The 17,689-nt window shown below is 46.4% G+C and overlaps 1 protein-coding gene and 1 long non-coding RNA gene across 3 annotated transcripts in view; one reads left to right on the top strand and one right to left on the bottom strand.

Moving 5' to 3' along the window:
- The window catches only part of SLC2A4RG (SLC2A4 regulator), a 52,952-nt gene that overhangs the window by 19,309 nt on the left and 15,954 nt on the right, over positions 1-17,689 (bottom strand). The window lies entirely within an intron of this gene.
- Positions 1-17,689, top strand: part of LOC307218115 — a 281,127-nt gene that overhangs the window by 255,338 nt on the left and 8,100 nt on the right. The window lies entirely within an intron of this gene.

The following is a 17,689-nucleotide window of genomic DNA, read 5'->3' as shown; positions in this document are numbered from 1 at the left end:
GGGCAAAAGCTGGCGTATAAATAAAAAATTATTATTATTATTATTATTATTATTATTATTATTATTATTACAAACGCTCCTAGGAGTGGCCTTCATGCAAGTGAAAAACTGCTGTTCCTGGGATTAAGACTTTTCTAGCCCTCAAGGATGATGTTTTCTGTATTATGGGTTGTTTTTTTTTAAATAAATAAATAAATCACAAAGCAATGTTTATACACAATACATATTTATCCTCTGGTTTATCAACTAACTGGTCCCCCCCCTTTCAGCTTACAGATCAATTGCTTAAAAGCAGAAATTCAACAAAACATTGAGATGTTGAGATATGCAAACAGTACAGGCAAAGGGATTAAGGCCCAGGGGTCAGCAGACTTTTTCAGCAGGGGGCCACTCCACTGTCCCTCAGACCTTGTGGGGGGCCGGACTATATTTGGGGAGGGGGAGAATGAACGAATTCCTATGCCCTACAAATAACCCAGAGATGCATTTTAAATAAAAGCACACATTCTGCTCATGTAAAAACACCAGGCAGGCCCCACAAATAACCCAGAGATGCATTTTAAATAAAAGGACACATTCTACTCATGTAAGAACACGCTGATTCCTGGACCATCCGTGGGCTGGATTGAGAAGGCGATTGGGCCGGATCCAGTCCCCGGGCCTTAGTTTGCCTACCCGTGGATTACGTTCTCAGGAGATTTTGCACTCTGCAGATTCTCCCCCCCCCCCCAAAAAAAAATCCCTTTGTTTTTATGTCCCATTCCCGCCACAACCTTGACCTTCCAACTTTGACTTAGCCTCCTCTGAACAGGTGTCTCCCACAACACGCAACCCAAACAGTCTGATTCCACATTTGCCTTTAGAAACAAGCACCACCTCCAGAGAAGGCACCTTTTTTTAAAAAAAAAAATAATTTTTATTGGTTTTCCAACACAAATAAAAACAAACAACACATTCACATACACAAACAAAAACATATACAACATGTATAATTTCATAATCCTGTTTTCATACCCGTGGTTCTCCGACTTCCCAATACCTCCCTTTTACTGCATCCTTAATTTTTAACATTTTTTTTAGCAATTCTCCAATAATTAATTATTTAATTCACTTTCATTACATTCCTTTTTCTTTAACTTATTAGTTACAGCTGCAATTCTCTATTTCTTATTCCCTGACATCTAGCACTCCTCAATTTTGCAATAATTTTTAAGATATATCTTGAATTTCTTCCAATCTTCTTCCGCTGTCTCTTTCCCCTGGTCACGAATTCTGCCGGTCATCTCTGCCAGTCCCATATATTCAATCACCTTCGTCTGCCATTCTTCCAGTGTGGGGAGTTCTTGTGTCTTCCAATACTTTGCGAGAAGAATTCTTGCTGCTGTAGTAGCGTACATAAAAAACGTCCTATCCTTCCTTGGCACCAATTGGCCAAACATACCCAGAAGAAAAGCCTCAGGTTTCTTAGGAAAAGTCCACTTTAGGACTTTCTTAATTTCATTATAGATCATTTCCCTCCAGAGAAGGCACCTTAGCACTCTGGAAGTTGTTCAATCAAAGTTTCTAAGGAAGATTTTTTCTGTACCGCCATGCATCCCAAATGCATCATTGAGACTGGATCATTGTCTCCCTTCAGTAGAAGTACTGACTTGGCAAAGAACTCTTAACTTCTGGCTTCACCTAAACTCAAATCACCCCGTTTTACTATCCCTAGTACTTCAAGACTCTCATAAAAGTGCCTGGCTTAAAACTGTCTAGCCAAAACTTCCCTCTTGTGGCCTATCCCCACAACACCTACTCAGTATGGGCCCTACTAAAGCAAACAGACTACAGTGGTACCTCAGGTTACATACGCTTCAGGTTACAGACTCCGCTAACCCAGAAATAGTGCTTCAGGTTAAGAACTTTGCTTCAGGATGAGAACAGAAATCGTGCTCCGGTGGCGCGGCGGCAGCGGGAGGCCCCATTAGCTAAAGTGGTGCTTCAGGTTAAGAACAGTTTCAGGTGAAGTACGAACCTACGGAACGAATTAAGTACTTAACCCGAGGTACCACTGTAATTGGTCAGTGTCTAAAATATATCGAGCACTGGAACAACCTGGCCGCTATAAGGAAATTCTGCCTTTGGTATGTTCAGTTTCTACCTCTCCATTTTGATTCTCTGGCCCCATATCTGCACAAACTTATACCAAAATAGGTAAAGGTAAAGGAACCCCTGACCATTAGGTCCAGTTATGGCCGACTCGGGTTGCGGCGCTCATCTCGCTTTACAGGCCGAAGGAGCCGGCGTACAGCTTCTCGGTCATGTGGCCAGCATGACTAAGCCGCTTCTGGCAAACCAGAGCAGCACACGGAAACGCCATTTACCTTCCCGCTGGAGCGGTACCTATTTATCTACTGGCACTTTGACGTGCTTTCAAACTGCTAGGTTGGCAGGAGCAGGGACCAAGCAACGGGAGCTCACCCCAGCGCGGGGATTCGAACCGCCGACCTTCTGATCGGCAAGCCCTAGGCTCTGTGGTTTAACCCACAGTGCCACCTGCGTCCCATCCCAAAATACAGACGTGCTTTTACACTTGCAAGACTAGATGTTTTGCCATCTGCGGTACTTGAGGGTCGATTCCAAAAGATCCCGCCTGAGAAACGTCTTTGCCCCTGTGGAGATGGCAGCACCGAAACCGCAGCACACGTCCTCCTGTCCTGTACTCTCTACAAAGACCTGAGGAACGAGATCCTCACCCCACTCGTACTAACCATCCCAGGGCGCTCAACCACTGCCGCAATGTGCTTCCTTCTATCAGATCAAAATGAGCAGATAACAGCAAAGGTTGCTAGGTTCACAGCAGGGGCAATGAGAATAAGGGCCACTAACTGACTGCTGATTCAGGACTTTAAATTGTGCTTTTATATCAAATTTCCTTTTCTGTGTATACTGTAATGTTTTACTCTTGCTTTGACCATTGGCTAATGCGAATCAAGTTTAATTTAACTTATCTCCAGAGAAGGAGAGGCGCACATGAGGCTTAAAATGGAACACCCACATTTGTGCATGGTAGCACCCACCCCCTACCGTGATGTCACCGAATTTCCAAGAGCGGGGCGTGTGTGTTCCCTTGGAGAAGCTGGACTTCCTCCGCGAACAGTACAGGGAGCTCCGAACATAACATAAACAGGCGCCACGGCCAAATTTGCCCACCACGCCCCCTTCCACCCTCCAGCGTTCTCGCTTAACTGAAGGTCACGCCAATTGGCTGGCGAGGTGCCCACTCCGCCAACCGTGACCACAAAAACAGCAACAGAGCCAAGCAGCTCTTCCTAAAGCAACTCCAAAATAACTTTTGCAGAGACCAGGAGGAATCAGCAGGCTGGAAGCAACATAAACACAGCCCCAGGGTGGGGGGGAGAAGCGGAAGGAGAGGGTGCCTCCTGCAACAGGAGGGGTTTGGTTTTTTGGGGGGGGGGCAAGGTTCGGCACAAGCCCCGGCTGAAGAACAAAACGAAGCTGAACCCGGGATGTCTTTATAAATTACACGGGAAAAGAAGGCTTCCAGGGCATCGCTTGGCTTAGCGTAGACTAAATCCCACTGGCAATCAGAGTGTTTCTCCAAGAATTACCATCTAAATACAGTTACCTGGAGAAAAAATGATTTACTAAGTACGTTCGTGGACAGCGGGAAGTCATGATTCGAATTAAGGAGTCAAGCCAAAGCTGTGTAAAGAAGGCTTGTACTCCCTATGTAGAAGTTAAATTGAAAATATTTGTTTTTTTTAAAGTTAGCTCTATTTTTTGTTTTTATTCTTTTTCTGTCTCTCTCTCCCCCCTTTTCTTTTTCTTTTCATTTTATTACCATATTTCTTGCTCTATAAGACTCACTTTTTCCCTCCTAAAAAGTAAGGGGAAATGTGTGTGCGTCTTATGGAGCGAATGCAGGCTGCGCTGCTATCCCAGAAGCCAGAACAGCAAGAGGGATTGCTGCTTTCACTGCACAGCAATCCCTCTTGCTGTTCTGGCTTCTGAGATTCAGAATATTTTTTTTCTTGTTTTCCTCCTCCAAAAACCAGGTGCATCTTGTGGTCTGGTGCGTCTTATAGAGCGAAAAATACGGTATGTGTAATGGATGTATCTATGTGTTTGCAATAAAGAAATTTTAAAGAAAATGAAGCTGAACCCATAACTAGCCAGGCAAGGACATGGGTATGCAAACTAAGGCCAGAGGCCCGGATCCGGTCCAATTGCCTTCTCAATCCAGCCCGCAGACGGTCCGGGAATCAGCATGTTTTTACATGAGTAGAATGTGTGCTTTTATTTAAAATACATCTCTGGGTTATTTGTGGGGCATAGGAATTCGTTCATTTTTTCTTCAAAATATAGTCCGGCCCCCCACAAGGTCTGAGGGACAGTGGACCGGCCCCCTGCTGAAAAAGTTTGCTGACCCCTGGGCAAGAAGGTGCACCTGCGCACAGGGCTGGCCTGCTTTTTAAGATTGTTTCTGTAACACATTTCACGAATAAGAAAGTTCACATCAAAAATACAACCGCCACAAATTCAGCGTTGGAAACTCAGATAGGCACTAAATGGCTCCTGAAACCAGGGTTACAGCCGCTAAAACAGAAGTTCTAGTTGCCATCTGGGGGCCAGGCAGTGAGAAACTTGTATCGCAGGTAGAATTCAACAGGGGGCGGGTGGAAAAAAGGGCAAGATCCAGGGATCCCCAGACATGCACCTCCAGAGGCTGGAGGTGTCAAATGCCATCCTGGCGCCTGGGCATCTTCACTCGGTTGGAAGCGGCCGATAGCCAGGCGCAAAATGTGCCTGGCAAATTTCTAGCGCTGCCGCCAGTACCTCAAGTGCAGAAAGCCATGAGCAGCACATGGTGCATTGGGAACATGAGAGGCATTTTGTTGGTCAGTACTAGAGTGTTAAGTTTGGCCATTGTACAGCGGTACCTTGGGTTAGGGATGCAGGGGGCGCTGTGGGTTAAACAACAGAGCCTAGGACTTGCTGATCAGAAGGTCGGCGGTCCCCGCGATGGGGTGAGCTCCCATTGCTCAGTCCCAGCACCTGCCAACCTAGCAGTTCGAAAGCATATCAAAGTGCAAGTAGATAAATAGGTACCGCTAGAAGGTAAATGGCGTTTCCGTGCGCTGCTCTGGTTCGCCAGAAGCAGCTTCGTCATGCTGGCCACATGACCTGGAAGCTGTACGCCGGCTTCCTCGGCCAATAAAGCGAGATGAGTGCCACAACCCCAGAGTCGGTCACAACTGGACCTAATGGTCAGGGGTCCCTTTACCTTTACCTCGGGTTAAGAACTTAATTCGTTCTGGACGTCTGTTCTTAACCTGAAATCTGGGGAAAGTAGATTGAGGGTTTTGCCCCTCTCATAATGAGAGAATCCAACGAAGTTGAACCACAAGGTAAGCGGTTTGCCAAATGGCACGGCTGGCTCTTGAGCATGGGTCCCTGCTGCGGCCAGAAAGTACAGCGACAGATGCTGAAGTTACAAAGCCAATTGCGGCGTTTCCTGTCTTGTGACATTTGCCGGAGAAACAGAAGCTTTTCTCTCTCACCGGTTTGACTTTACGGCTGGCATGGCAGGTCATACAAGCAGCAGAACTGAATTATAGAGCTCCTTTTGCTCCCCCCCCCCACCTCCCACAAGCTTAGAATGCGCATCTCACATTATATGGGGTGTTTTTTATGCTTGAATGTTGGAAATGGGGGACACCACATCATGGTTGCTAGGTTTCTGCATTTGCTGGTTTGGCTGCTGAATAACCAAGGAGGATACCTTGCCTGAAAAAAAATCAGTGTGGGGAGAGGTTGCTTGTTGTGCTGCTGAGCAGCCAAGTCACTCCAGGTGCTTCTGCAACAAGACAGCCAGACCTTCCACCAAACCACAAAGCTAGGAGGAAATGTGGAAGGTGGGGGTGTCACTGTGCAACTTCGGTGTGGGGGGGGGGAGGCGGGGAAGGAAGCCTAGTCCATTGCCACACTCCCCAGCACACTTGCTCTGCAGAGAGAAAATCTAGAAGCCGTCAAAATATATTATGCAAAGTGGGAGAAGCTATGCAAAACTAATTTCTGCCACTTGGAGAATTTGGCTGTGCTCAGCACAAAATCTGGATTGCCTGGGTGCAAATTTTAATTTTAATTTTAATTTTTTTTTAAGTAGGCAACACCCTGCTCACACATTCCACGCTGCAGAGGCTGTCCAAGCCATCTTGGGCTTGCGCAAAGGCCTGCTCCGGGAAGCCCTGCTCAGATAAGGGGTCAAAGGATTCCCCGGTGCACAAGTGTAAACAATGGCATGAAGGCTCCTCCCTCCCAAACTCACAGCCTATCACCCCCCTCCTTCTGAGCCGCACCAGCCAATGGGAAGCCGGTGCCTGAGCGATTTGACAGCCTAGTGCGAGATCTGGGCTCCCCTCCATCCCAGCGATGGAGAACCTCTGCTCTCAACTCCCACATGACTTCTTGTAGCAGCAGCTCATGATCCCAGAAAGGACAAACAAACAATGCATTTCTCTTCCCTCCAAGCTGCGGGAAGCAGCTGCCAAACATCCAAGTTGGAGAAAGCAAAGGCCAGAAATGGAACGTCCTGTTTCCAGGCCTTTAGCAACCAAGTTGCAAAGAAAACCATGCAGGCTTTTCACTTTAAAAGAGAGGCCTGTTTGCAACAGTTCGTTTTGGGTCCTGCACCATTTGCCACGGCTCTTAAGACCATATTTAGGACTGGAGGCTGCAGAATAAGTTATGGCCCTGCTATCCAACCGCACTGGAAGATCCCAGCTGGTTGGATAATGCCAAGTTCACAGGATTTGGCCGGTACAGGACGGCTGCATTGCTGGGGGTGCACTAGAGGATCCCTCAGGGTCCCTTACAATCCTGTGATTCTATGCAGCTCTGCCGGATGAGGCCCATCTGGTCTAGCATCCTGTTCTCACAGGGGCCAGCCAGATGCCTCTACAGCAGGTACATCCAAAATCCCTAATCTGGCCTGCCGGTCATTTTAATCCGGCCCCAGTGGCAGTTAATTTCCTGGGATAAAATTCTAAAAGGTCAACCATTTTAACCCTAAAAAAGGAGCTCAACAACTTTGGGGGGAAATCTCTAAAGGGAGGCAATTTAATCCTTATATTCTGGCACCTTCAGGGAGAAAAAGACCAGGAAACTCCTCAGCTGGAGGGCAACTGCCATGTCTCTGCCCACACGATTGCTCACATCCTTGTCTGTTCTGAGGAGAAAGGTATCTCACTTTTCTCTGCAGAAATAAACATGGCACTCCAGAGGAGATCCCACAGAAGTGCCACTTCAAGGAGATTCCTCACCAAACGTCTCACGCCTTTCTGAGGAGGGCAATAAGCGACACAGATCACCTAAAGCAGGCATGTCCAAAGTCCATTCTGAGGGCCGGTTTTATCTGGCAATTGATTTATTGGGGTCAAATCCTTTAAAAAGCTCAACAAGTTCAATCCTTAAAAAAGGTCAACTTTGGCATGTTCACTTCATCAAATCTGGCCCTCTTTGAAAATAGTTCGGACACCACTGCTCTATGGGAACCCAGAAGCAGGATCCGAGCACAAGAGCCCTCTCTTCTTGTGGTTTCCAGAAAGTGGTATTCAGCATTATTATTATTATTATTATTATTATTATTATTATTAATGCCCCATCCATCTGGCTGAGTCTCCCCAGCCACTCTGGGAGGCTCCCAATCGAGTGTTAAAACAATACAGCATTAAATATTAAAAACTTCCCTAAACAGGGCTGCCTTCAGATGTCTTTTACAGATAAGATAGCTTATTTCCTTCACATCTGGTGGGAGGGTGTTCCACAGGGCAGGCGCCACCACCAAGAAGGCCCCCTGCCTGGTTCCCTGTAACCTTACTTCTCACAATGAGGGAACCACCAGAAGGCCCTCGGCACTGGATCTCAGTGTCCGGGTAGAACGATGGGGATGGAGACGCTCCTTCAGGTATACTGGGCCGAGGCCGTTTAGGGCTTTAATGGTCAGCACCAACACTTTGAATTGTGCTCGGAAATGTACTGGGAGCCAATGCAGATCTCTCAGGACCGGTGTTATATGGTCTCGGCGGCCGCCCCCAGTCACCAGTCTAGCTGCCGCATTCTGGATTAATTGCAGTTTCCGGGTCACCTTCAAAGGTAGCCCCACGTAGAGCGCATTGCAGTAGTCCAAGCGTTGCTGCCTCCAACTGTGGCACGCAGCCATTGCTCCCCTCTCCTCCAGAAATTTGCCCTATCATCTTTCATAGCAATCTCAAGTTGGCAGCCACCACTGCCCTCCTGTGGCAGAGAGTTCCGCAGTTCCACAACATGCTCCGTGAAGAAATTCTTTTATCTGCCCTGAACGCTTCCCTGGCAGTCCGCAAATCCTAGTGTTATGAGAGAGGGAGGAAAAAAAGCCTACAGCTTAAACTGCAAATGGCAGAAAGCTAGAAGCCTGATCACCTGCTGTGACACAGGGGCAATTTCTACTGCTTTGCAACTCCACAACAAGTGTTCTCATCGGTAAAGAGCTGTCCAAAACTGATTCAGGACACACGGACCAATCCTATGGCAAAGTTCAATGGAACTTGCTTCCAGGTAAGTGTGCACAGGAATGTAATCACAATCTAACTGCATTAATTGGAATTTCCACCCATCTATGTGATCAAGCCCAGGAGATCTTGATAAGCCAAGATAACCTCTCATATGGGATGATGGACTATTCGGAGCTAGCCAACTTGACTGGAGGAGTCCGCGACCAGGAGGAGGAGGAGGACCAGAAGGAACAGATGAAATTCAAAGACTATTTAGTTAAATATGCTAAGACAACTTAATTGGGAAAACTTGCAAATACCAGATAGGCTTAGGATTTAAACAGGTGATGTTAAGAAAATAAAATGTTTAAAGTCAGAATGAAAAGAATGATGTTAAGTGATTAAGTCAATTTTATGAGAAATTTAGTTTGTTACGATGATATACACTGAAATTCAGCCAGGGGGACTAGAGGAAGTCACACAACGTTATGAAGATTGGATTAAGTACAGATAAGATTTATATATGTTTGTTTGTTTTAAAATTTGGGAAAATCAATTTAAAAATTTGAGGGGGGAAAAGATAGCCTCTCATATGGGACACGGAGTAAGCTTTGGGATAGTCATAGAATTGGAGAGTTGGTTTGGAAACAGCAGCAATTACCAACGGTAGAAGAATGGCGGCAGAAGGTAATGGAATATGCAGAAATAGCCAAACTAACAGGGAAAATTCGACAGCAGGGCAAGGAAACATTTCAAAAAAAATGGAGAAAATTTATGTTGTATATAGGAAAGATAAGATGAAACTGTAAAACCAGTAGAATTGGAAGCAAACCTCATAACAGGAAAGATTAAGAAAAGTGATGGATAATGAAAAAAATAAGGAAACTAATGTAACAGCAGTTGTAAATGAATAAATGAATACATTGTTGTAAATGAATACATGTACAGACAGACAACAAGAATTGCATAAACATGAGGACTTATTTGTTTATGGATACACTATGGACAAATATGGAAAATGAATAACAATATATAAAATGGAAGAAAATAATGCGATAAAATTAGATGCGATATAAAAAACCAGGGGAAGGAAGGAGGGAAGTCAGCTCTGAAGAGCAAGTATAAATGTCAAATGTAATACAATATGTATATGTGGAGTATCTAATTGAAAAACTAATAAAGATTATTTGAAGAAAAAAAGAATTGCAGAGTCGGAAGGGGTCCTAACGGTCATCTAGTCCAGTGTTTCCCAATCTTGGGTCTCCAGCTGTTTTTGGACTACAACTCCCATCATCCCTAGCTAGCAAGACCAATGGTCAGGGATGATGGGAATTGTAGTCCAAAAGCAGCTGGAGACCCAAGGTTGGGAAACACTGACCCCCTGCAATGCTGGAATATGCAGCTGTCCCGTACGGGGACCAAACCTGCAAACTAGAGAATCTTTTGAACCAAGGCGAGGCCACATTCGCACCGTACATTTAAAGCAGCAGCACACCACTTTCAAGAGTCAGGGCTTGCTCCAAACAATTCTGGGAGCTGTAGCTTGCTGTGGGTGCTGAGAGTTGTTAGGTGACCCCTCTTCCCCTCCCAGAACTACAGTTCCCAGAGTTCCCTGGGAAGAGGGATGAACAGTTAAGCTACTCTGAGAATTGGAGCTCCTGAGCTGGTCTTTGACTGTAATTAAGAAGCTCAGGGTATGTATCCATCGAATTAATTTAACCCACCCCTTATTTAACCTGAAAGGAACATATATCTATATGGGGCACCATCCAATTACACGCCACTTTCACACAGGTCTCTGCCCCAAGGAACATACAAGTCTTCCATTCGACACAGGGGAAGACACAGTTCAGGGCAGTTATTTGTTTGTTTATTAAATTGGTATACTGCTTTTCATCCGAAGAACTCAGGGTAGTTCACAGCATAAAAATACAAGATAGGAACTCAAAATATGTAATAAAAACAAGAACGAAACAGACCCGTAACACCCTCGTCCTTCCAAGTTATGCGCACTTAGGCTTAGCTGTCGAATGTTTAGGAACTGAATGAATGAATTTTATTACTACGGTCACAGATCAGTTCAGACTCACAGTATCAGGAAAATCATAGAACACAACAGGGATACATTAAATTGCAACTGGGTATAACAGAGAAAATTCAGATATAGCAGCAGTTAAACATATATATATATATATATATATATATATATATATAAAATCTTGATCACTAAAATATAACCTGGAATTGTCATTTAAAATCTTTTTGGTAGTACAGTTTGTTCCCTAAGTTTTATGGCAGTCGCACAGAATTTGGCCCCCCTTAGTGTGATCTCTAGATCCTTGTCCTCTACCAGGAGTTTTAGACATTGAAGTTCGGACCCATTTGGAGATTTTTGTATAACAGGAGTGATAAATACCGAGTGTAGATCCCCGTAGAAACAGCAGTGTAACAAGACATGAGAGACAGTTTCTACCTCCATCAAGTCGCAGGGGCAGACTCGTTCCATGTATGGTTTACCCTCGAATCTGCTCTGCAATAAGGCAGGTGGCAGCACGGTGAATCTAGCGTATTTGGGTATTTGCAATTCTGACCAATAATTTGCCAGGGTAAATCCTCTCCCCTTATCTTTTATTGCTGGGTGTTTATTCATGTCGCTCACGTGGCATTGCAGTTCCACATATGTTTAGGAACTTTGGAGTTAAGGATTTATAGAAAAGGTGGATTTTTTGGGGGGGGGGATTTGCAGTGGAGGGAAAGAGAGAGAGAATAAATTGCTTCCTTCCCCACCCCAAGCCCTCCAGGCACACAAAAGGAAAATGAGGCTGCACACCCAGTGCGCAAACAGACCCAGCGCACCGGGCGGGAGCAGGGAGACAGAGGGAGCCAAGTGGGCCAGGGGCCAAGCTGAGCTGTTTACACAGCAATGCCTTAACAGGTCTCTCTAGACCGCTCTGCGTTGCAGGAGCCCAGAGGCAACCCTCTGGGATGAACAGCACTCCGGGACGGCCAAGTATCAAGTTACCCAGTCCTTGGAAGGGAGAGTTCAGTCCTTCCGCCCTGCACTGGTGGGCACATGTACACACAGAAAGAGAGAGAGAGAGAGAGAGAGAGAGAGAGAGAGAGAGAGAGAGAGGTATGCACCACTCTCTTAGGAGCTTCCACAAGCCTACAGACACACACTCCTCAGCCAAAGTCCGGGATGGGGGTGGAGAGGAGAGGGAGGAAGGGAACAGAGGACGTTTTGCAACCGGGTAGTTTTGGCCCAGAGGCTGCTTCCTTCCTGCAAAAGCTTGTGTGGTGCGCAGCTCCACCGCCTCCACCGTTCAACAAGCCCTACACGTAAACATAAGAATGGCATCACTTTCATGGAATCTGTAGAGGCGACCCCAACGGTCATCTAGTCCAAGGCAAGAATTTCATAACTAAAGCATCGTGGAGAAATGCGCGCACACACAAACACAACCTCTGCTTAAAAGCTCCACCACTTTCCAAGGGAGACCGTTCCACTGCTGAACAGCTCTTGCCATCAGAAACTACTTCCCGATGTTTAGTTGGAATCTCCTTTTTTGTAACTGGAAGCCACGGGTTCGAGTCCTACCCTCCGGAGCAGGAGGAAACAAGCTTGAGTTAGGTCTGGATTACCATATACAGTCATACCTTGGGTTACAGACGCTGCAGGTTTTTCATTTTTTCGGATTATGGACGCGCCGAAACCCGGAAGTATTGGAACGGGTTACTTCCGGGTTTCGGCCGTCACACATGCGCATAAGTGCTAAAACGTGCTTTGCGTATGTGCAGAAATGTCGAATCGCAACCCACGTGTGCACAGACGCGCCGCTGCGGGTTGCAAACACTGCAGGTTGCGAACATGCCTCCTGCACGGATCACACGCGCAACCCGAGCGTCCACTGTACTATTCTTTATAAAGCTGAGTTGTAATTCAAAATAAGAACATCTCCTTAAAGACTTGAAAGCTGAAGTGTTCTCGCAACGGACCCACCCTGCAGGAACCAGCAAGCAGGCCCGAGTCGCAATCGCCCTCCCTCCCCTCCTGTGTTTTCCAGCAACCGGGAGTTGGAAGCATTGCTTGCTGCAGAGTGCAGCATGAGCAGAGGGCCCATCCTGATGCCAGCAGAGTGTGCCAAAAGAACAGAGAAATGCCAAACAGTTGTAGTAGGAAGAGACAGGTGCTTTAGCGACAGTGTAATGCAGTTTCAAGGGACGCGGGTGGTGCTGTGGGTTAAACCACAGAGCCTAGGACTTGCCGATCACAAGGTTGGCGGTTCGAATCCCCGCGACAGGGTGAGCTCCCATTGCTCAGTCCCAGCTCCTGCCCACCTAGCAGTTCGAAAGCACGTCAAAGTGCAAGTAGATAAATAGGTACCGCTCTTGCAGAAAGGTAAACGGCGTTTCCGTGCACTGCTCTGGTTCGCCAGAAGCGGCTTAGTCATGCTGGCCGCATGACCCGGAAGCTGTGCGCCAGCTCCCTCGGCCAATAAAGCAAGATGAGCACTACAACCCCAGAGTCCGCCACGACTGGACCTAAGGGTCAGGGGTCGCTTTACCTTTACCTAATGCAGTTTCAGTTACAGTCTCCTTTCAGCATACAGACTAAGAGCAAACCATAAACACAACAGCATATACTTAAGCCATTGGTGCCTGCTGCTGGCAATAACAGACAGTAATCTTGGGTACCATGCTGGTGCCTGAAAACTCACTTCCCAACTTGCTAAATTGGCTTTTCAACCAGTCTGCTTAAAACACGGCCAAGATCTGGACATGTGCAATTCGTCGAACGCAGCAAAGTACCAATTGCAAATTGATATGCTCCAACATCTTCACAATCTGTCCCTCCCCCCCCCCCTTCTGTTTTTTGGAAATCATGGGAGTTTGTGCATTCCTGCCGTTGGCCGTTCCAAAATTCTCCAACGAAACTCTCTTAACTCCAGCTGCGGAGGCAGGGCGTCACCATCCCACCAGGTGGCGCTCCAGCCACGGCCACCTTGCTTAACAGCAGTCCACACACACACACACACACCCGCAGGGAGAGGAAGTGGTGTCCTGCCGCTCTCGGCTCCGGCAGACAGCAAAGCGAAGCAGCGCCTCCTCTGCCTGTAATCCAAGAAGATTAAACACACACATAATTTGCAGCCTGCTTTAAGGCCTATTTTTAGCCCAGGTGCTTCCCCCGGCACGGAAAGTGACGCGGCCTGCCAGCATGCACCGCACTGCCAGCTCGGGGAGCTCACAAGCGGCACCGCAGGGCACGGCCTGCGCAAGCCTGCTGCAGCCGAGAGTGCCCGCCACAAGCGTGGGGCTGACAGCTTGTGCAGGAGGGGCAGAGGAAGGGCAGCTTCAGAGACCTGGAGGCCTTGGGAACCTGAACGTGGAGATCAGCGTGGACAAAAATCAAAGATTTTTTTTAAATAAATAAATAAAATTGGATATTTTTAAATTTAAATTTGATTTTAAAAATTCCTTAAATCTTTCTAAAGATGGTTTTTTATTTAAGTTACATTAGACTCCAAAGGCTATTCATCAGGAAATAAGGATTTGTTTTAAGTTTTTCAAGTTTTTTTTTTAATTGTTTGACCACATCAGTTAATGAACATGTACACAATATAATGTTATTGTTACAGTTAAATAAATTGTTTACATTGTTATTAAGGAAATGATGGTTTTTCTCCTTCCAGTAAAGAACAGCAGAAAAGTTGTCCAAATAGAAACAGTTAACTTATTAAACCTTACAATAATGTCATAATTATCGGTCTATGTATTTCTAATGGTATAACCAAATCAGTAATTGTTGATGTAACTGTAAAAACTACTCTGAAAATTTATTATTCCAAAAATGAAACCTTCATCTGGTTGTAAATATTAAGATTATACCAGCAAGAATGAGTCTTTCTTTTAAAAAAAGGAAAAAAAAGATTTAAATCAAGTCTCACTGACAAGTGATTTAAATCGTGATTTAAATCAAATCCACCCTGGCCTCAAACAACATCCTTTCAACAGAAGATTGAAACAGATGTTTGCTGCACCCGAAGCATGTGCTCTACAGATGAACTGTGGCCTGTCGCTCTTGAGTGATCCACCTAGCTCTGCTCGAATTGCCAATGGTTCTTCAGGGTCTCAGGCACAGCCTTGTTCCCGGGAGATGTCAGAAATCGAACTCGGCTTCCTCCATCGTTCCAGCACTCAGTTACGCCAGCCCACCCCCATTAAACTGAAAACTCTGAAGGCAGAGAACTCAGGGGGCAGAATAATTTGGGACATACATGGGAGTATGAAATGGGATTGTCTGCAGGAGAAGAACAGCTCACAGCAGCCACTCCTCAGGAACCCAAATTCTGCAAGCCAAAAAGCGGGATTCTGCAACCCGCAGAACATTACACAAGCTGAACAAGTTTGCAAGACGTCTTCTCCTGTGTATAAAAGGTAAAGGGACCCCTGACCATTAGGTCCAGTCGTGACCGACTCTGGGGTTGTGGCGCTCATCTCGCTTTATTGGCCGGCTTCCGGGTCATGTGGCCAGCATGACTAAGCTGCTTCTGGCAAACCAGAGCAGTGCACGGAAATGCAGTTTACCTTCCCGCCAGAGCAGTACCTATTTATCTACTTGCACTATGACATGCTTTCGAACTGCTAGGTTGGCAGGAGCAGGGACTGAGCAATGGGAGCTCACCCCGTCATGTGGGGATTCGAACCGCCAACCTTCTGATCGGCAAGTCCTAGGCTCTGTGGTTTAACCCACAGTGCCACCCGCGTCCCACCTCCTGTGTATACTTTTCATTTAATTAATCAAAACGTTTACTTATCAGCCTTTCAGCTCAAGGCAGCTCACAATCGCAGGATAACACAAAATGCCACGTGGCAGTAAAAGGAAACCACAGCCAGGCACACTGAAGCGGGGGGGGGGGGGGGGAGTGTGTAGGAAAATATTCATAAAACACTTGGCAAACCAAAAAAAAAGTCTTTACAATGTACCAGAATGCTATTTGACCGGGGGCCAGCTGGGCACACTGAGGCAGGGAGTTCTACAATCTGGGAGCCACAGCAGTGAAGGCCCTGCACCAGGTCTCAGACAATCAAGCCTTCAATGGACAGAGGGAAATCTACCCTGTTCCCATTAGTCTTAGGAAGAGACAGGCACTGCTGCCAAACCCTCTGGCGCCCAGGATTTCAACAAAAATGTCACCCACTTACTTTCAAGTGCAGCTTCACAGCCATAAATCAACATATCCAAGCCCTAGATTGTTACGGAAATTACGTGGGGGGGGGCACATCTTTAAAGTTGTTAAATGTTACAAATATTATGCATAAATGCATCTTTTCAACTTGACAGCTCAGAGAAGTTACCTAGCTTTAAAAATCATATAAAATCAACTCCTTTGCCAGTTTCCTCCATGTAAAGGGACCTTTGACCATTAGGTCCAGTTGCGGACGACTCTGGGGTTGCAGCGTTCATCTCGCTTTATTGGCCGAAGGAGCCGGCGTACAGCTGTGTACATGTGGCCAGCATGACTAAGCCGCTTCTGGTGAACCAGAGCAGTGCATGGAAACACCGTTTACCTTTCCCGCCGGTGTGGTACCTATTTATCTACTTGCACTTTTGTGCTTTCGAACTGCTAGGTTGGGAGGAGCAGGGACCGAGCAACGGGAGCTCACCCCGTTGCGGAGATTCGAACCGCTGACCTTCTGATCGGCAAGTCCTAGGCTCTGTGGTTTAACCCACAGTGCCACCCAGGTCCCCTTTTCCTCCATGTATACACACCTCCTACCTCAGGAAGTGCCCAGAGGTGACAATTGCTGAGCTGATTGTTGGCCAAGGAAAGCCTAATCCCATCACCGGACTTGCCAAGGGGTCCAGGCATGCAAAGGAAGTTCTATTGTACTTTGGGTGGTGGGACTTCAGAGGTGTTTGCCTATGCTAATCTTATACCTGGGTTTTGCCCTGACGTGCCTGCTTATGCTAATCATGTACCAAGGACTTGTCTGGACATGTTTGCCAAGGTTAACCCCTCCCCTTTTCTGACATGTCAGTGATGCAGCAATGATGCTGAAATATACTCGGAGTTGAGAATGGCTTTCATGCTCTTTATTCAGTTCATAGTAGTGAGGAATGGAAGTTCCCCCAGAATGTCTGCTTTATATACATTATTTACACAATGGGCCCCACGTGATTGGTTAATTCTGGGATTCACCTGTAGGCCAATCAGGTTGCGGATTCACTTCCACCTGGAGCTGGATTGGGTGGCTCCTGTGGACCAATCAGACTGCTGAATTCTGGACCCTATTGTTCTAGGACCAATCAGACTGCTGCCTTTTGGATCCTATTCAACTCAATACATAACAGATGCTGTACAAACTGTATTCTGGGATACGGTGGGAAACTTTTTGAACCTGCTGCGCAATAATTTTGGTCTACAGCCGGTGGCTGGATTCCTTCCTTTATTCAGCACAGGAAGACCAACCTGAAACCAGTGTTATTCCCAAACTGAGCACATGATTTCTCTGCAAGGTCAAAGTGGGAAACCTCCCCATTGTCTCTTTCCTCACAAATCCTGTCTTAAGGGCACATTTGGGATATGAATAGGGTGTGAGGCTGTGACCTGGCTCAGGAACTAAGTATTTATCATTACAAAAGACTGGCCAGGCTCCCCAGGCAATCCAATCAAGTGACCATTAAACAGGTAACCTGGAAGACAGGAGGTAAACAAAGCACTCGGATTTCTGCTGTAGACCACCTTTTCTGTGGTGTAGGTATGATTTATCTGGGGGGGGTCTTGAGCTACACCCCTTCTCTGATGTATGTATGATGTTTCTGGGGGTGGTCTTGATCTACAGGGTGGCAATTTCAAAAGTCTATATAAGGGCTTACACGCCATTGTTCTGGGTTCCTCCTCCCTCCTGCGTTTGGTGAGTGAGGACCCTGTTGCAACAGATCAATAAAGATCAGGCTTACGAGCTGCTTTGCTTCTCAATATTCTCTGGTTGGCCTCTGTTATTTTCTCCTACCAATAGGGAACCTACGTAAGGACTCTACATGGGCTCTTGGATACCCCATAAGGGGGAAAGGGTAGATTTTTGTTTTACAAGACATCCCAGTCCCCTGGAAGTTCAGAATCAAAATACTTTGGACGCTGACTAAC

This window comes from Podarcis cretensis (genome assembly GCF_951804945.1).
Source record: "Podarcis cretensis genome assembly, chromosome: 6".
NCBI classification, from domain to species: domain Eukaryota; kingdom Metazoa; phylum Chordata; class Lepidosauria; order Squamata; family Lacertidae; genus Podarcis; species Podarcis cretensis.
The sequence above is the reverse complement of the archived record's forward strand: the minus strand, read 5'-3'. Positions and strand labels throughout refer to the sequence as shown.